Below are 17,538 nucleotides of genomic sequence, written 5' to 3'. Positions count from 1 at the left end.
AAGTAAATTATTATTTTCAGGTTCACTCACCACAATTGAAACACACAGTAATCATCAATAAACATTGTTAGTATACTCCCATTCATACTTCATTAATATGCTCCAGTAACATTACACTCTCCTGCATAATTAGTGCACACTCAGTCACACACATCTTCAGTACACACCTGCTCATATGCACTATCTGTACATTTCCACTCATATACACTGTCTGTACACTCTTGCTAATGTATACTGCCCATACACACCTCCTATATATACCTTCAATTCACTGCCGGTCACATGGATAATTTTCCTCATCATCATTTGGGTGGTAAACTAGCAGAGTGGATTGTCCGCTTACAATGGAACCTGCCTGCATTTGATTTCCATGGCAATGAAGATCAGGCAGGTTTTATAATAGGAGGATGATCCGCTTCAACAGTTTATTGCCCAAGTGTTGAAGGTGAACATTAACCCCATGCACATTGGCTGTACACCGCCACTCCGTGCTGTCTCCGGGCACCCACTCATGTGCCTGTCAATACAGTCTCATCAAGTACACTGTCAATGTGGAAAGAGAAGGTTTTTTTGAGGGACACACAGTAAGATTAATTTGATTTATTGAATGCAGGATTTTGCTTGTCAGGGTCTCACGCCAATGTTTCAGTGCTATCCTGGAGATATTGAAGAATAAGTACTTACTCCTGATGGAGTATCTGTGGGAACACAACCTCTCTTTCACATATCGGGCTGAATTTTATGAGGCCTCCGGTGTTGGGGTCGTGATGGGGGGGCCTGGAAAATTCTTCCAGGAGAGGCCCGACACAACCTCCGAAGCTGAGAAGGCCCCGCTGCATTTTACGGGCGGCAGTGAGGCCTCAGTGCAGCCCCCAACTGCCGAGCGGCGGGGCATTCATTTTAATATTAAAATTAATGAATAAACACGCAAATCAACTTACCTTGTCCTGCGGCCGTCCCACACCGATATTACGGCCGCCGGTCGGAAGTCCCGCGTCTTCAGAACTCCATTTGGAGTTCCAAGGCATGACGCTGGTGGGGAAGAGGGATCAGTGAAGTCTTCAGGTAGGGAGGGGTGTGGGAGTGGGGAAAACCGCTCTGATTGGTTGTGGGGATGGTGGGAAGGGGTTGAGGGTCGAATGTTCTGAAGATGGAGGGTTCAAGGTTGTTATTTGAAAAATTGGTTTTACCGGGTTATATGTCATTTTATTTATTGTGATTTCATGGGGGGGGGGGGGAGAGGGGATGCAGATTTTTAATAAAATTTTATTTCAAATATAAGTACGGTCGGACCTTTAAACATTTAAATTTACATGAAGGGTTTGAAGCCCTTTAAAAATGGCGGCGGCGCCTGCACGGTGGTGCCGGATGCCATTCCTGGGGACGGCGTGGCCACCCCCTCTACGTCATCGGGGGCAGGCCTTCCGACCCCTCCATTTAAATGAGCCCCCGTGCGAAATATCACGGGGGCTCAGCAACGGCGCATCAGCGCCTGAAGACCTCTGACATCAGAGCATGCTGCTGCGATTTACAGTGTGCTCATAAATTACAGCCCATCATGTTGTTAGATTCTCTCAGGATTCTTTACTTATCAGTCATAATTCATATTTGCATTATTTGATAAGGCCAACAACCATTTTACATGATTTGCTGCACTTGCTGAAACTAGTTGTTTTTGTGTGCATGTGGGCCAAATTAAGAATTTTTGTTTTTGCAGAAGATGATGTCCACTTACTTCATGTATACAGGAAGTTGCTAACATGCAGATTAATGTATTCACCACCATCTATAAATTATATATTCAAATATTTGAAGTGATGAAGGATCTGTATGGTTAAGACCTGTATGGGGAGTTGAAATAGTTAAATTATATTTGGGTTGTGTTGCAATTCCTTATCCAAAGCCATGTTGAAATTAAGCAAAACAAATTGAATACGAGGAATCAGATATTATGTATAACAGACCTGTATTGTTTAAAGTGAAGCAATCCTTTTTTTATTGGGATCATTGAATTGCTCAAGTGTTTTTCACTGCTATTGCCTTGAAATTACTAGGCTCTTAATTTTTTGTTTTGCGGACACTCAAAGACAACCACACCATTAATCAGCCCAAGCACTAAGAACATCAGTAGGTTGATTTTCTTTTTCAATTTGTTGCAGCTCCCCAGTGAGTCTCAGGGAAAAGCGGCAAGCACAGCTCAATAATAGAAACTACCCAACACGAACATTAAACAGTTTGAACTGTCCTGTATCATGTGTAAATTTGGCAAAAAGTACTGACCTCTAACAACAAAATGTTCCAGCAATGTGTTTTGTCATCAAATATCAAGATCAAGTCAGTCAGGATTTGGAAATTCAGTAATGATCGTTTGGAGAGAAACATTGACAAAGGTCGGAGAATATGTTGTCACGATGGTGTCAATACATCTCTTCCAATGTTCTTTCTTCTCCCCATGCCTGTATGGCTACCCTTGATTTGCCCAAGCTTCCATTTTCCTCATTATTTTTATGTTGCTCCTTATTGACATTATCCAAAAATTGGAATCAGTTTCTAGGAAGAACTACAACAATTTGCATTAATACAGCAGTTCTAACATAGGAAAACATCCTAAGGTGCGTCACAAGAGTGTTATCAAGCAAAATATGACATCGAATGACAGAAGGAGATATCAGGCCAGATGACTGAAAGCTTGGCAAAAGAAGTAGGTTTTAAGAAGCATCTTAAAGGAGGAGAGACAGATGTACAGGTTTAGGGGGAATTCCCGATCTTAGAGCTAAGGCAGCTGAAAGCATGGCCGTCAGTGGTGGAGCAGTTAAATTGGGGATGCCCAAGATGCTAGATTTGGAGGAGCACAGAGGTCTCAAAGGCTTGTAGGGCTGGACAAACATAGGAATGAGCGAGGCCATGGAGGGATTTGAAAACAGCATGTGAATTTTAAAATATCATGTTCTAGTCCAGAAAGCCAGTTGGTGAAGGATAGAACTGGACCCAATCTCTATACATTTTTATAAGCATTTATTTACAGAGTTTCGCATTACAAGCATGCACCTCCTAACCCAATAACCACAGTTTCTGTCTATGTCTATATATAGGGGCACAAGTGAATCCCCAGTTAATGCCTACCACCTCCATACAATTAAATACAATTAATAGACAGTTAATAGATTCTGTTCATTCTCTTTAAATAAAAATTAGAGTTTCTATGTACAACCAAAATTTTAAAACAAATGAAATCAAATACCTCCATATTCTGTACAAACCTTACATCGTGAGATGCCCCTCTTCTAGGACCCCATGGAATTTCTTTGTACATGTATTTCTTCTTGTAAAACAATCCGACAGTTGGTGACTTGCATCCACCCATTTAATTTTTGAGATTTCCTTTCTTTCCAGCATTTGTTGCAAGCCAGCAAGGTCAACCTGTAACCTTTACTCACTCACCCTTTTCGTAGAGCATACATTGTCCCACAAGGAACATTCAATGGGTATACCAGCTTCACAGCTCAACCCCATTAACTCCCCTGAGAGCGGACAGGAGCACGAACTATATAGGAGATGAGGAGCTAACACTAGCAGAACTGTCATGTTGATCTCTCAGTGAAGTATGACTATCTCCCTCTTTCCACTTGCAAGGCAAGAGGGTCCACGACAGCAGGGAGACATCCGGACTGGTGGAGACACCCAAGATCTTTGGCTTCTCTGCACAGCTGAGGAGGAGGCACTTGAATTAGCGAGGACCCAGGATGGAGAGACTGGAGTCTCTGCGTAAGAGAGTGAGGATTGTCTTCCATCAACAAACAGTTAATTTCAGGAGACCCACATCATACATGGTTGGCATGGCGAGATCTGAACAGCCTAACCCAGACATGTTTGTGTTCTCTCGTGCAGGTCGTGTCCGCAGGAGACACCAGCAGAAGGGGGTCAGCTGTCAACCTCTGAGGAGGAACCGCAATCAGTGGAAGCACCATCCCATAACTCTCCTGCACCTTCCACCATCGCAGATACTTTCAGCTTGGTGGGTTTCCACTCAGCTGTAGCATCAGGCTCACAAGCTGGTGAGAGCACCGCATGCTTGCGCCTGAGTAGCTGGCTAAGGCTGAGACAGCCGAGGCCTCTGACAGTCGGAGGACTGTGGGTGGCCAGGCCCATGCTGAGCCCCAGACTCATGATGAGCCTCTGGTGCTGACAGCATAGGCCACAGCTGGAGTTGTAGAGAGAGGTAAGGCAAAATCTGGAAGAGATGCCAGAGGCAATGCGCAGCCATGAGTGGACAATGGAGGAGTCCATTCATGCCATAAGTGCTGCCATGTCTCAGGCACATGAGTTCCTCCATGGAGAGGTTGGCGACCCTCATGGCGAGTCAGATCCCACAAATACGCGCAGATCTGCACACCAACACCTCGGCCATGAGCTCAACACCACAGTGGCAAGGCAAGAGAAGGACAAGGCACCTACACACCTCAGGCATCCAGAGGACAGCCACCGGAGTCAACACAGCCTAATCAGCAGCCTGCCTCCAGCCCAGCTGCTAGCACAGAGGTTACACCTCAAGAAGCACTCGTAAATGTATAAAGAAAAAAACCTGCGGACACTTGGGGTTTCACGGGTGTTTGACATTTGACATTTGTTTTCTCATATAAAGTTCTTTTGTTTTTGAAATAACTTTCATTGTGGAAAATGATTATTCTATCATGCATTAATTATGAGCTGCTAACCACTTTTCCCCTGTAATGGATGCCAATGTAGGCACAGCCCTCATTTGATTAGTTTCTCCCGTGGATCATAGTGTGTGGTTCTGCTGGATGCTAGGCATGGAACACAAATTGGAAGGAGGTTACAGACTGCATGCATTGAGATGAGTCTTTATAGATTTTACTCTGAGAGGCTATCATGGTGGCTGGAAGCGGGTAAGTATGAGATTGTCTCTCGACTCATTGGCCCATCGCACAATGTGCCTTGCCTCCAGTGCAAGGGGTTCAGCATCCAGTGCTGCCTGCTCAGCACCCTCCTCCGTGTACTCCTTGTCAGTTGAGCAGTGGCATTCAATCATGTCCTCATCATGCAAGGCCTCCCTCCTCTTCAATACTAGATTGTGCAAAGTACAGCAGACCACCATGATATGCGAGACCCTCGCTGGGGGATACTGCAGGCCTCCACTGGATCAATCTAGGCAATGGAATCTCATTTTCAGCAGACCAATGGCCTGCTCGATGGTTGCTCGGGTGGAGCCTTGGCACTACACTAGTTACTGCTTGTCAACCTGAAAAAGATCCATTTATCCCTACTCTCTGCTTTTGACTAGCTAACCAGTCCTTTATCCACACGAATATGTTACCCTCTACACTATGTGATCTTATCTTGTTTAGTAACCTTTGATGTGGCACCTTATCAAATGCCCTTTGGAAATACAAGTGCATTATATCTACCGGTTCCGCTTTATTTACCTTGCTTGTTACTTCCTCGAAGAACTCGAATAAATTAGTTAAACACGATTTCCCTTTCAAAAACCATGTTGACCCTGTCTGATCCCTTTATGATTTGCTAAGTATCCTGCAATAACCTCCTTAATAATGCATTTTAGCAATTTCCCTATGACAGGCTAATTGGCCAATAGTTTCCTGCTTTCTGTCTCCTTCCTTTCTTGAATAAAGATGTTACATTTGCTATTTTCCAATCTTCTGGGACCCTTCCAGATTCTAAGGAATTTTGGAAGATTATGACCAAAGCCTCTACTATCTTTGCATCCACTTCTTTTAAGAATCTGGGATGCAGGCCATCTGGTCCTGGGGACTTGTCAGCCTTTAGGTCTAATAGTTTCCCCAACCCTTTTCCCCAGTGATGGTGATTGTTTTAAGTTCCTCCCTCCTTTCCAAGGACTTTCAGCTGCAGTATTCATAACTACGATGTTCACGTTTTCACACATGTCTCTGAATTCGTCATTGGCAAATTCCCCTCCATTATTGGTCAGAAATTTTGCTGGTGTCCCAAGTCTGGTCCCTATTCATTTATCCATGATTTTGTCTTTCATCCTTACTCAGTGTTATTGTAGAAAGACTAAATATAGTCACCAGGTCTACAAAGTGTAGAATGAAGCTATTTCTGTCCTTGTCCCATCACTTTAGATCCATGGCAACTACCTCGTTAAAGTTACTTGCCAATGGAAGGCTTACTGTAGGATGTGGTGGCGTCCTCCGATACATTTTACAGATTTCACACTTCTCACTAATCTCTTCTCTTAGCCTTGTATATTCTTCATCAACAACACCTGCATCTTTTAGCAGAATATTTACCCTGTGACCAGTAGGGTAAGCATTTATTTACAGAGTTACACATTACAGGCATGTATCTCCTAACCCAACAACCACAGTTTCAGTCTTTCTCTATTAATAGGGGCACAAGTGAATCCCCAGTTAATAGCCACCACCTGCATGCAATTAAAGACAATTAATAGACAATTGATGTTGCAGACCAGGAGCCAGTGTAGGTCTGCAAGCACAGGGGTGATGAATGAACAGGACTTGGTGCATGGTAAAGATATGGGCAACTGGGTTTAGGATGAGACCAGCCAGAAAAGCCAGATGAGACCAGCCAGAAAAGTATTGAAATAGGCAAGCCTAAAGGTACCAAAGACATGGATGAGGGTTTCAGCAGCAGCTGAGCTGAGGCAGGGTCGGATGCATGCGATGTTAAAGAGGTGGAAGTGGGCATTCTTGGTGATGTTGCGAATATGTGATCGGAAGCTCATCTTGGGGTCAAACATCACAGCATGTTTGTGAATGATCTGGTTCAGCTTCAGACAGTTGCCAGGGAGAGGGATGGAATTGGTGGCCAGGGAACATATTTTGTGGTGGGTAGCAAAGATAATGCCTTCAGTCTACCTAATATTTTGTTAGAAGAAAATTCTGCTCATCCAACACTGGATATCAGACAAACAGTTTGTCAGTGGAAGAATCAAGAAAGATGGTGGTGAGATACTGCTGAGTGTCATTAGTGTACATTCACCACCGATGCACAGTGGCAGCAGTGTGTACCATCTACAAGATGCACTGCAGCAACTCACCAAGGCTCCTTAGACAGCACCTTCCAAACCCGTGACATCTACCACCTACATGCATGGGAACACCACCACCTGCAAGTTCCCATCCAATCCACACACCTTCCTGACAGTGGCGCAGTGGTTAGCACTGCAGCCTCACAGCTCCAGCGACCCGGGCCCAATTCTGGGTACTGCCTGTGCGGCGTTTGCAAGTTCTCCCTGTGACCACGTGGGTTTTTGCTGGGTGCTCCGGTTTCCTCCCACAGCCAAAAGACTTGCAGGTTCATAGGTAAATTGGCTATTATAAATTGCCCCTAATATAGGTAGCTGGTAGGAGAATTGAGGGAAGGTGGGGATGGGGTAGGAATATGGGATTAATGTAGGATTACTATAAATGGGTGGTTGATGGTCGGCACAGACTTGGTGGGCCGAAGGGCCTGTTTCAGTGCTGTATCTCTAAAATAAATAAATATGTATCAAGGTGTAATTTAGAGAGAAGGCCTACACTGCAAGTGTGGTGGCAAGTGATGAAAAGTATAGCCAGTCAAGGAAGCTTTTATTAAGGGGAAAGGTGTCATCATCTCTTAGTCATCTCTATGTCAAGACCATGGTATTGATGTAATCATCCATAATAAGCTCATAGATGGTAAGGGCTTTGCTCATAAGTGAATGCACATTCTGGAGGAAGATGCTGAGATGGGCAGTGATAGCTGATCCATTGACAGAGTTCAATGAGTTAGCACAGGGAGTGGTGAGTGGGACAAGAAGGAGGTCAGCAAGATTAGCCCTGGCAGGCGTCCTGGGTGGGAAGGCCCGGGAAAGAGTAGCATGTGGAAATTTGGGTTGTTGCTTGTAAGGAGGTAGCAACGAGTGCCTTTCTGGGCCTATCGGAGGATGCCAAGTGAGGGAACATGAAGGATTATTTAAGAAAGAGTCAAGCCTGCGTTAGCGACAGGAGAGTAGGAAGGTTGAGGAGTACTAGAGGATTCGAGTTTGTGACAGCAGAGTACCCGAGGGCAGATAATCAAAAGAAAGCATGATGACTGGAATGAGAGATGCCTCGAAGGGATAAAGAGTAGGAAAGAAACAATAGAGAGCAAAGGGGAAGTGAAAATTTCCGGTTTGGAGCGGCAGCAAAAATAGGCCATATTGAAACTGCTGTCGCTGGTGCCTAGACTTCTACGTGAAAACTAAGGACTTACATTTATCTAACGCCTTTCATGACCTCAGGATGTCCTAAAGTGCTTTATAGCCAATGAAATAGTTTGGAAGTGCAGTCACTGTTGGAATGTAGGAAATGTGACAGCCAACTGTACATAGCAAGGTCCCACAAAGAACAATGAGTTAATACCAGGTAATCTGCTATGGAAATGTTGGTTGAGGGATAAATATTGGGCAGGAAAATGGGGAGAACTCCCATACTCTTCTTTGAAATAGTGTCATGTGATCTTTACATCAACCAGTGCTCAAAAGTGGGTCTTGAACTCACAACCATATGATTAAGAGGCAAATGTATTACTGCTAGGCCATAACTGCCACCGATTCTATGCCAGTGGCACCCAACTTTATCACTAAGCCTCCATTTTTGATGGTACTGCTGTTGCCACCCTCTCCAAATCCCTGTCCAACACTAAACTGTGGATCACTAGTAACTACTTCAAATTAAGTGCCAGTACAGCAGTCCACCTGTGCTGTTGCCCTGGACTCTGTCAGCAGGAAATAAAGGGTGTTGTACCAATGGGAGGAGATTGAGAGTGGTGTATCACAGGATATACATGTATCAGTGATTTGTTTTTAGACACAAGGAGCAGAATATCTAAATTTGCTGAGCACACAAACTAGAGGGTTTTGCAAACAGTAAGGAGGACTGTACCAGATTTTAGGAAGACATATGTAGATTTGTGGAATAGGCAGATAGGTGATGCAATTTAATATAAAATGTAAGTTTATGCATTTTGGGAGCGTAGATAAGGAATGGGAGTATGTTTTCAGCAGAAAGATAATAAAGGGTATCGTGGAATAGAGAGATTTAGGTGTTCAAATATATAATGCTTTTAAAGTGTGAAAGAAGGGAGACATCTATTTAAAAAGAACACAACATTCTGGATGTTATCAATAGGGCCATAGAGTACAAGAACAAAGAGATTAAGGTAAATTTGTACAGGGCAATAGTTAGACAAGGCAAGAGGAAATTTGATAACATTGTTCAAAATCAGGAATGATTTTGATAAAGTAAATGAGGAGAAACTGTTTCCAGTGACAGAAGGGTTGGTTTAGAATGCACTGCCTGGAAGGGTGGTAGAAGCAGATTCAAGTTACTTTCCAAAGGGAATTGGATAAATACTTGAAGAGAAAAAATACCAGGAAAAGAAGGGGAGTGGAATTAATTGGGTAGCGATCAAAGAGCTGGCTGGGCTGAATGGCCTTCTTCTATACTATGTCATTCTATGATTAGATTACAATTACAGTATTATAATTAATTTGGGAGCCTCAATATAGAAATAATATTAAACCTATAGAGACAGAGTTAATTCACCTGGGTGATACCAGGGATAAGAAATTATATTTATGAAGTGATAGCTGAGATACTGGGATTATTCCCACTGGAGCAAAGAAGGCTAAGAGGAGATTTAATAGCGTTTTAAAATTATATATTTTGATTTCAAATTCAGATTTTGATGGAGTAAATTTGGGATAGTCTATTTCCTCTGGTTGGACAGTCTGTGATAGGGGTTTATCAATTTAAATTTATCACTGAAAGTGCAAGGTGATAAGACTAAGAGACATTTCTTTATATAGAATTGTTAGGACATGGGGTGCTGAGCCACAGGGACTGAGGCACAGAGCATTGCATTTTTAAATGAAGAAGAAATAAACATTTGATGCAGAGCTGTGTGCGGAGAACACAAGGTAGTGGGATTATTTTTGAACTGCTGCAACAAAGAGCCAGAACAGATATGAAGGGACAAATGGCTTCCTGCTGTAAACGTCTATGGTTCTAAGATTCTCAACTCTCACCTCAAGCCTGGCTTCCTATTTTACCCTATCATCACTTGTTTCCTTTCACCTGTGAAATATTGCTTGTCTTGTCCCACTGTTGCTGATACTGTATGGCACACTTAAATGCTCAAATTCTCAAATGCTCTCTTTGCCTCCTTCTCTACCTTTGCCTGACTTCTCAAATGCTCTCCTCATTTACCTCCACACCCCACAATATCACCGCCCAAGTATACGTCCATACAGAGCCTTGTCACTAAAACTTGCTAATCTCCATTAACTTTCTGTTCCCCAATGGATTGACTATAACATTCTTATCTTAATGTTCAAATTCTTCCATGGTTTTGCTCCACCCCATGTTTGAGATTTGCAGCTACATTCTTTTGTACACATTTTAACTCTTCCAACACCAGTCTACTTCACACCCTGTTCACTTCATTCCACAATTGGCAGCTGTTCTTCTGCTCTCCACTTCTCATTGACTGTTGCATGATAAGATGGTTACGACTTTATTTTACTAAATTAAAGACAATTCTGATATTATAGCCTCTAGGTATGAAGGAAAGGATATCCTTTCTATCAACCTACTCTTCTGTATTTGAAAGATGGTTCCAATTAAATCAGTGCAGTAATGCCATAATTATAAGCACTTCCTGCTCCTGTAGTTGGAATAACTGACCTGATGCAGGGAGTTATTTGACATCTTTAGCATGTTTTTGTTCATACATTTTTGCTTCTTGCATAAGTGGATCATTAATATTCCAAATAATAACCACGAGATGTCTACCATAGGAAGTACATGCAATTGTCTGTCCACAGGAGCAATGTCCTGTTGGTTTTAGTTTGTCATAATAACAGTTTTGGAACTGAGAACATGTTACTGAAGAGAGCAAAGTTTGTCTGAATTGGACACAAATCAAATCTTTGGAAAGAATCCTAAAGTAGACCAATTAATGGAAGTAGGTTTTTAATTTGGGTTAGCTTTTATTCCTTTGAACTTTTTTTTTTACAATTCACAATTCTACTATAATTATTTACTCTCAAATTAGAATTTGCAGATCAATCAAGTAATCGTATAGTGGCCCATTGTGTATGGGCTCATTATACACAGAAACAGTATACTGATTTTTAAATTCTATTCTCGAGATATGGACATTGCTGGCAAGGCCAGTATTTATTGCCCATCCTTAGTTGCTCTTGAGAAGATGGCGATGGACCTTCTTGAATTGCTGGAGTTCGTGTGGTGAAGTTGCTGTCACAATGCTGCTGGGTAGGGATTCTGACCAAGTGACAGTGAAGGAATGGCGATATACGTCCAAGTTGGGATGATGTGTGACTTGGAGGGAAACTTGGGAGTGATAATGTTCCCATGCACCAATTACCTTTGTCCTTCTAGGTGGTGAGGTTGTGGGTTTGGGAAATTGCTACAGTGCATCCTGTAACTAGTACACACTACAGCCACTGTATGCTAATGGTGGAGGCAGTGGATGTTTAAGCCAGTGGAAGGGATGCCGATCAAGTGTACTGCTTTTTACTGGATAGTGGCCATGTTGTTTGAGCTGCACCTATCCAGGCAAGTGGAGAGTATTCCATCACACCTGCCTTACGTCTTGTAGGTTTGTCTATTTTTATTCCAATGGAGACAAACCAAAGATCCCATTGCATCTGCTGGCAGTAAGAAAGGAGGCAAAGCTGGCTTAGTTTCTACTGGAGCATTTACCAATACTGGGGCATGAGGGAAGAGGATACATGTTCACAATGATTACCAATTCAGTTCATACCCTCAGAGATCATGATGAAGCTGTTCCTTCAGTCACTATACCTCTATCCTCCAGGACTCTCAAAATACGACTGCTGCTCCACCTCCTTTTTTGTTTTCAAAGGTCTCCTTAAAATTCTTCTCATTGACTGCTGTTGTGCCCTGGTCAAGCTGTCCCTCAAATAACACAACAGTTCTGATCTGCAGAGCATGAAGATACAGTCCAATTGTTGGAAGCAGAACAGTGACATTAAAATCCAGTAATGAAAAAAAAAATTGTGAGAAGTGAGAGCTCTCCAACCACAAAAAAAAACATTACGAAGGAGGCCTTGTGGAAGGCATAGAGGATACCTAATGGAATAGAGAAAGTAAAAGCTGAGACAATATTTTCAGATATGTGAGGGCAGTAGAACAAGAGATTCAGGGTTGTGAAGAGCAAATACAGAAAGGGCATTATTAACTATTTCTTTACATTGATCATGATCAAAAGCTGGAATGGGGTGCTGGAAGTGAAGTTAAGACAAGGATGTTGGAGTAATTTAAGTAACAACTAGATGCTGTAGTAAGAAGACAATTGTCTTGGCATTCTGAAAAATCCAGTGGTCTGAGAAGTCCTACTCATCTCGCAACCAGGAAATAGTGTTGACATATGGCTATCATGAAAAATAGATCTAGAATGACAAAATAAAAGGGATACATAATACTGACTACAATAGAAGATGGATGTTGTTTTGATAGTGATTCTATTTTTTGTTCAAAATATTTTTAAAGGAATTTTTAGTTAAGCTAAATAAAGGTTGGATCAGTTTTTTTAATCAAGAGGACAGTGAGGGAGATGGATTGGCAACAGTGTTGCTGTTTGCCATATGGCTTGGGTTAGGCTTTGAACAGAAACCCTGGAAACAGGGGAAGAAAAGTGACAATCACTCCTTTGATTGGACAAGTCTAGTAGTAACACAGCACACCTGGGATTGACAGAAAAAAAACACACCAAGCTTTTTGCTTGTTAGTCAATGCGTGTCTCATTTGCTATTTTCTTCAGGGATGGACAAATGATATGCCCGGGTATTTTTTTTGTCTGTAATAGAGCTCTGATCCAAAAAACCCTTTTTGTTTAAATCTTTTTTCGATTAACTGGTGTATATAAATGTGTGTATGTGAGACTGAAGGGATTAAGGTAAAAAGGGACTTTAAAATTGGTTACGGTAAAAAGGGACCTTAAAATTTGTATGAGGAAAACCACACCTGCCAAGAATGAGGCATATTAGTTTCATCATTATGGAACATTACTTTTAAACTCTTACTGGACTGAAAACATGGCTGTACCTGCATTCTAACAGCACAGTGGCTGGAAACATTTACATTCTAAGAGACAGTTGCCTGGAGAAGACAATGGAACTGTTCCCTGATTAAATCAACCCAAATGGATTTTGATCACCAGATATTGAAGGTGTGAAAGTCAGCATTCCAGCCCTCTACTGAGGATGTCTGCTAAGATTGAAAGGATCCACAACACCTTGCCGGGCTGGTCGTCCTGAAAAAAAGAGCTAGTCACATGACTGGCATGCTGGGCCCGGTTTGGTTTGAATTGTGTTCACAGAACAGTTTGAAGTCAGACTGCAACTAAACTTGAAGGAAGACAGCATATCCCTGTCTCTCTCTCTCTCATGAAAAGAAGAGACTGCAACTGGAATTCAAGAAGACAGAAAACCATCGAAGCAAGTTTGAAAGTATGTACTGGGCCCCAACAAGACGGCAAGATTTAACTGCAACCAAAGACTACATCGAACTTGAAAGACAGTAAATGAACTCCAGCTATTGCTTCAAACCTTTCCCCTTGATTTTTTTATTTATTTATTTTATTAGAGATACAGCACTGAAACAGGCCCTTCGACCCACCGAGACTGTGCCAACCATTAACCACCCATTTATACTAATCCTACACTAATCCCATATTCCTACCACATCCTCACCTGTCCCTATATTCCCCTACCACCTACGTATACTAGGGGCAATTTATAATGGCCAATTTACTTATCAACCTGCAAGTCTTTTGGCTGTGGGAGGAAACTGGAGCAACCGGAGGAAACCCACACAGACACAGGGAGAACTTGCAAACTCCACACAGGCAGGACCCAGAATTGAACGCCGGTCACTGGAGCTGTGAGGCTGCGGTGCTAACCACTGCGCCACTGTGCCGCCCTTCTTTTTTTCTTTCTTCTTTTCTGTTTTTGTCTCCATGTGCGTTTATCGGCTATGTATGCTAGCCTGGGCGCATCACGTATTTTTAATAGTTTTAATCAAAGTAGAGTTTTAAGGTTCATAAAGTTACACCTTTCTTGTTTAAATCTAAGAAAACATGTCTGGTTGCTTTCTTTGCCATTACAATTGAATAGAAGTGAACAAGGATTCACTGAGGGGAAGCTAAAAACATGCTGTTTAAAAAATTAAACCCTGTTATGGTCAAACCAGGAAAAGGCTGGGAGGGAATCCCTAGACTCTTTTCTCACCTGGTCGTAACAGAAATTTGAGGGCAAACGTCCAGATACGACCCACAGAAATGAGGAATTGGAAGTGGGAAGTCAAATTGATCCCAATCACAAAATAGGAAAAGATTTCAATACAGGTTTTCTTGTGGTTGTGTGTGTTAGAATACTAACATGTCTACGACTGAAGCCAGTAACTCCGCAAGTCAGGGTGAAGTAACTTGGGTTAAATTAAAAGCACTGTCTATGGAAGAGTTGAGAAAAGTGGCTGAGCAGTGTGGGATCACTGTCCGTGCCAAGGCTAGAAAATCTGGACTCCTAAGACCAGTGGCCTACTATTTTTCCCTTGAATCTGAAGAAGCAGAAACAGGGTTAGTAATAGACTCCGACAGGGTATTGTTAGCAAAGATACAATTTGAACAAAGGAAACTCGAATTTGAAGAAAGAGAAAGAGAGAGACAGGAGAAAGAAAAAGAGAGAGAAGAGAGAGAAAGAAAGAACCTTCCAGAAGGAACGTGAGGAATTGAGAAAGAGAAAGAGTGGGACAGGAGAAAGAAAAATAGAGAGAGGAGAGAGAGAAAGAACCTTCCACAAAGAATGCAAGGAGAGAGAGCTGAGGCAGCTTGAGTTAACTGGGGAGGGGGGGGGGGGGAGGGGGTGCAACAGAGTAACCCCAGTGAAAGCATGGCCAATATGGAGAATCGTAATTCCGGGCTGGGGTCTGAATTGTTAACATTTACTCAACTGATCCCAAAATTCAATGAGGGGGACATGGAGGCATTTTTTGTAACTTTTGAAAAACTGTTACAAGGCAAGTGAACAGGAAATGCCTTATTCCCCGTTTCCAGATGAGAGTTCCTCCAATTATAAACTAACAAAAAATGTTATCTTCAGGGCATATGAGCTAGTACCAGAAGCCTACCGCCAGAAATTTCAAACCCTCAAGAAGCAAGCTGATCAAACTTACTTGGAGTTTGAGAGAAGTAAGCAGCTGGCTTTTGACCAGTGGTTGAGAGCTCTTAAAGTGCAGCCCAGCTATGAAAATCTCGGAAGGTAATTTTGTTTGAGGAATTTAAAAACTCTCTCCCACTCTCCATAAAGACACATGTAAAGGAACAGAAAGTTCATAGAGTCAGGCAAGCTGCAGTTCTGGCTGATGAGTTTGCTCTCATCTATAAGTCGCTTCTCCAGGGGAAAACCTTTCCTAATCACCACCACAAATCAGAAGAGGACAAAGGGTGGGAAGGTGGTAGAAGCCCAAGCAGTCCTGGGAGAGAGAGAAAAGCAGGAGACACAGGGGGCCCTCCTCCAGCCAAAAAGGAAGGTGCTGTAAGTAAGAGTGAGACCCGGAGTGGTGCTTCTATTGCAATAAGGCAGGTCATCTAAGAGCTGACTGCTGGAAACTACGGGGAAAACCTGTAGGGTTAATCAGGGCACACCCGCTCAGCGAAGGAGAAGGGACCCTGATGGAAAGCACAGCTGAACAAGTTGCGGCTTTAACTGCAGCAGTAGTAAGGCCCAGAAAACATACTTCTGTAGGTGCAGGAAAATTGAATAAGATTCCTGAAGGTTATCAGGATTTTGTGTCGAAAGGGAGAGTAACCCCATATCCCTCGAGTAGGGCAAGCAAGCCCATTGTAATCCTCAGGGACACAGGGGCCACAAGAACCCTTTTACTGGGAAAAGGCCTGACCTTTCCCCAGAGAGCGCAGACTTTACGTCAGGTTCACTTGGAGTGCGACCTAGTTTCGGGACCAGTGACCGTAGGGATTGTCCCTAGTTTGCCTGTGGATGGGGTTGACCTGCTCCTAGGTTATGATCTGGCGGGGATGAAGGTGGTAGCTTCCCCAGTAGTGAAAGAAAGGTCAGAGAGACAGGAGTGGCAGGAGAGTGTCCCCTGCAATGTCCCTGAATGAGTAGCGAATGAGGCCATGACCAAACCAGCTCCCCCAGTGGAGACTGAATTGGCACTGCAGACAGATGACCGTGATGTCTGTCTTGTCTGAGACTTTCTTTGGAAAGTTAGAAGACCCCGGAAATGAATTAAATGAATCTTCCCTAGCTGAGGCTCAGCGAGCTGACCCAGTATTGTGAGAGTTAGCACAGGCTGCCCAGTCAGAAATTGAATCAGAGGGAGTCCCTGCTTGCTACGATTTAAAGAATGAGGTACTGATGAGGAAGTGGAGTTCTCCTCACAGACCTGAGGACAAAGAGTGGACAGTAGTTCACCAGTTAGTAGTTCCGCTGAGGTACCGAAGAGAAATATTAAGAATGGCCCATGAGAGTACAGTGGCTGTACATGCCGGTATACAAAAACCAAAGCCCACATAAGACAGCAGTTTGACTGGCCAAAACTCCACAATGATGTGGTGGAGTATTGGAGGAGTAGCCACATGTGCGAGGTTGAGGGGAAACCCCAACCTACAGTGAAATCTGCACCTCGCAGTCCTGTATCGGATTTTGGGAAATCCTCCAGCAGAGGCCTGGTGAGTTGTAAGGGACTCCTACCGAGAACCTTGCCCATCTAAGAGCAAAGACCAAAGTACAGAAGGTCCTCATCAGGGAACTCCTCTTTGTTGATGATGCTGCATTAACATCCCACACAGAAGAGTGTCTGTAGAGACTCATCGACAGGATTGCGGCTGCCTGCAACAAATTTGGCCTAACCATCAGCCTCAATAAAAGGAACATCATGGGACAGGACGTCAGAAATGCTCCATCCATCAATATCGGCGACCACGCTCTGGAAGTGCTTCAAGAGTTCACCTACCTAGGCTCATCTATCACCAGTAACCTGTCTCTCGATGCAGAAATCAACAAGTGCATGGGAAAGGCATCCGCTGCTATGTCCAGACTGGCCAAGAGAGTGTGGGAAAATGGCACACTGACACGGAGCACAAAAGTCCGAGTGTATCAAGCTTGTGTCCTCAGTACCTTGCTCAATGGCAGCGAGGCCTGGACAACGTATGTCAGCCAAGAGTGATGTCTCAATTCATTCCATCTTCGCTGCCTCCAGAAAATCCTTGGCACCAGGTGGCAGGACCGTATCTCCAACACAGAAGTCCTCAAGGCGGCCAACATCCCCAGCATATACACCCTACTGAACCAGCGGCACTTGAGATGGCTTGGCCATGTAAGCCGCATGGAAGATGGCAGGATCCCCAAGGACACATTGTACAGCGAGCTTGTCACTGGTATCAGACCCACCGGCCGTCCATGTCTCCACTTTAAAGACGCGACATGAAGTCCTGTGACATTGA

At 43.4% G+C, this 17,538-nt stretch overlaps 1 protein-coding gene and 1 long non-coding RNA gene across 9 annotated transcripts in view; one reads left to right on the top strand and one right to left on the bottom strand.

The window, feature by feature from the left end:
• The window catches only part of prickle1b (prickle homolog 1b), a 493,868-nt gene extending 492,805 nt beyond the window's left edge, over positions 1 to 1,063 (bottom strand). For all 8 annotated transcript variants that reach the window (XM_068050957.1, XM_068050954.1, XM_068050955.1 and 5 more), the window contains exon 1: positions 942 to 1,063. The gene's annotated coding sequence lies outside the window, so the exon portion shown is untranslated. The remainder of the gene's footprint in view (positions 1 to 941) is intronic.
• Positions 1 to 17,538, top strand: part of LOC137379717 (uncharacterized) — a 199,747-nt gene that overhangs the window by 80,937 nt on the left and 101,272 nt on the right. The gene's annotated exons all lie outside the window — the stretch shown is intronic.

The sequence above is a fragment of the Heterodontus francisci genome, chromosome 18 (genome assembly GCF_036365525.1).
Source record: "Heterodontus francisci isolate sHetFra1 chromosome 18, sHetFra1.hap1, whole genome shotgun sequence".
NCBI classification, from domain to species: Eukaryota; Metazoa; Chordata; class Chondrichthyes; order Heterodontiformes; family Heterodontidae; genus Heterodontus; species Heterodontus francisci.
Note: the sequence above shows the minus strand (reverse complement) of the source record. Positions and strands in the feature narration are given on the sequence as shown.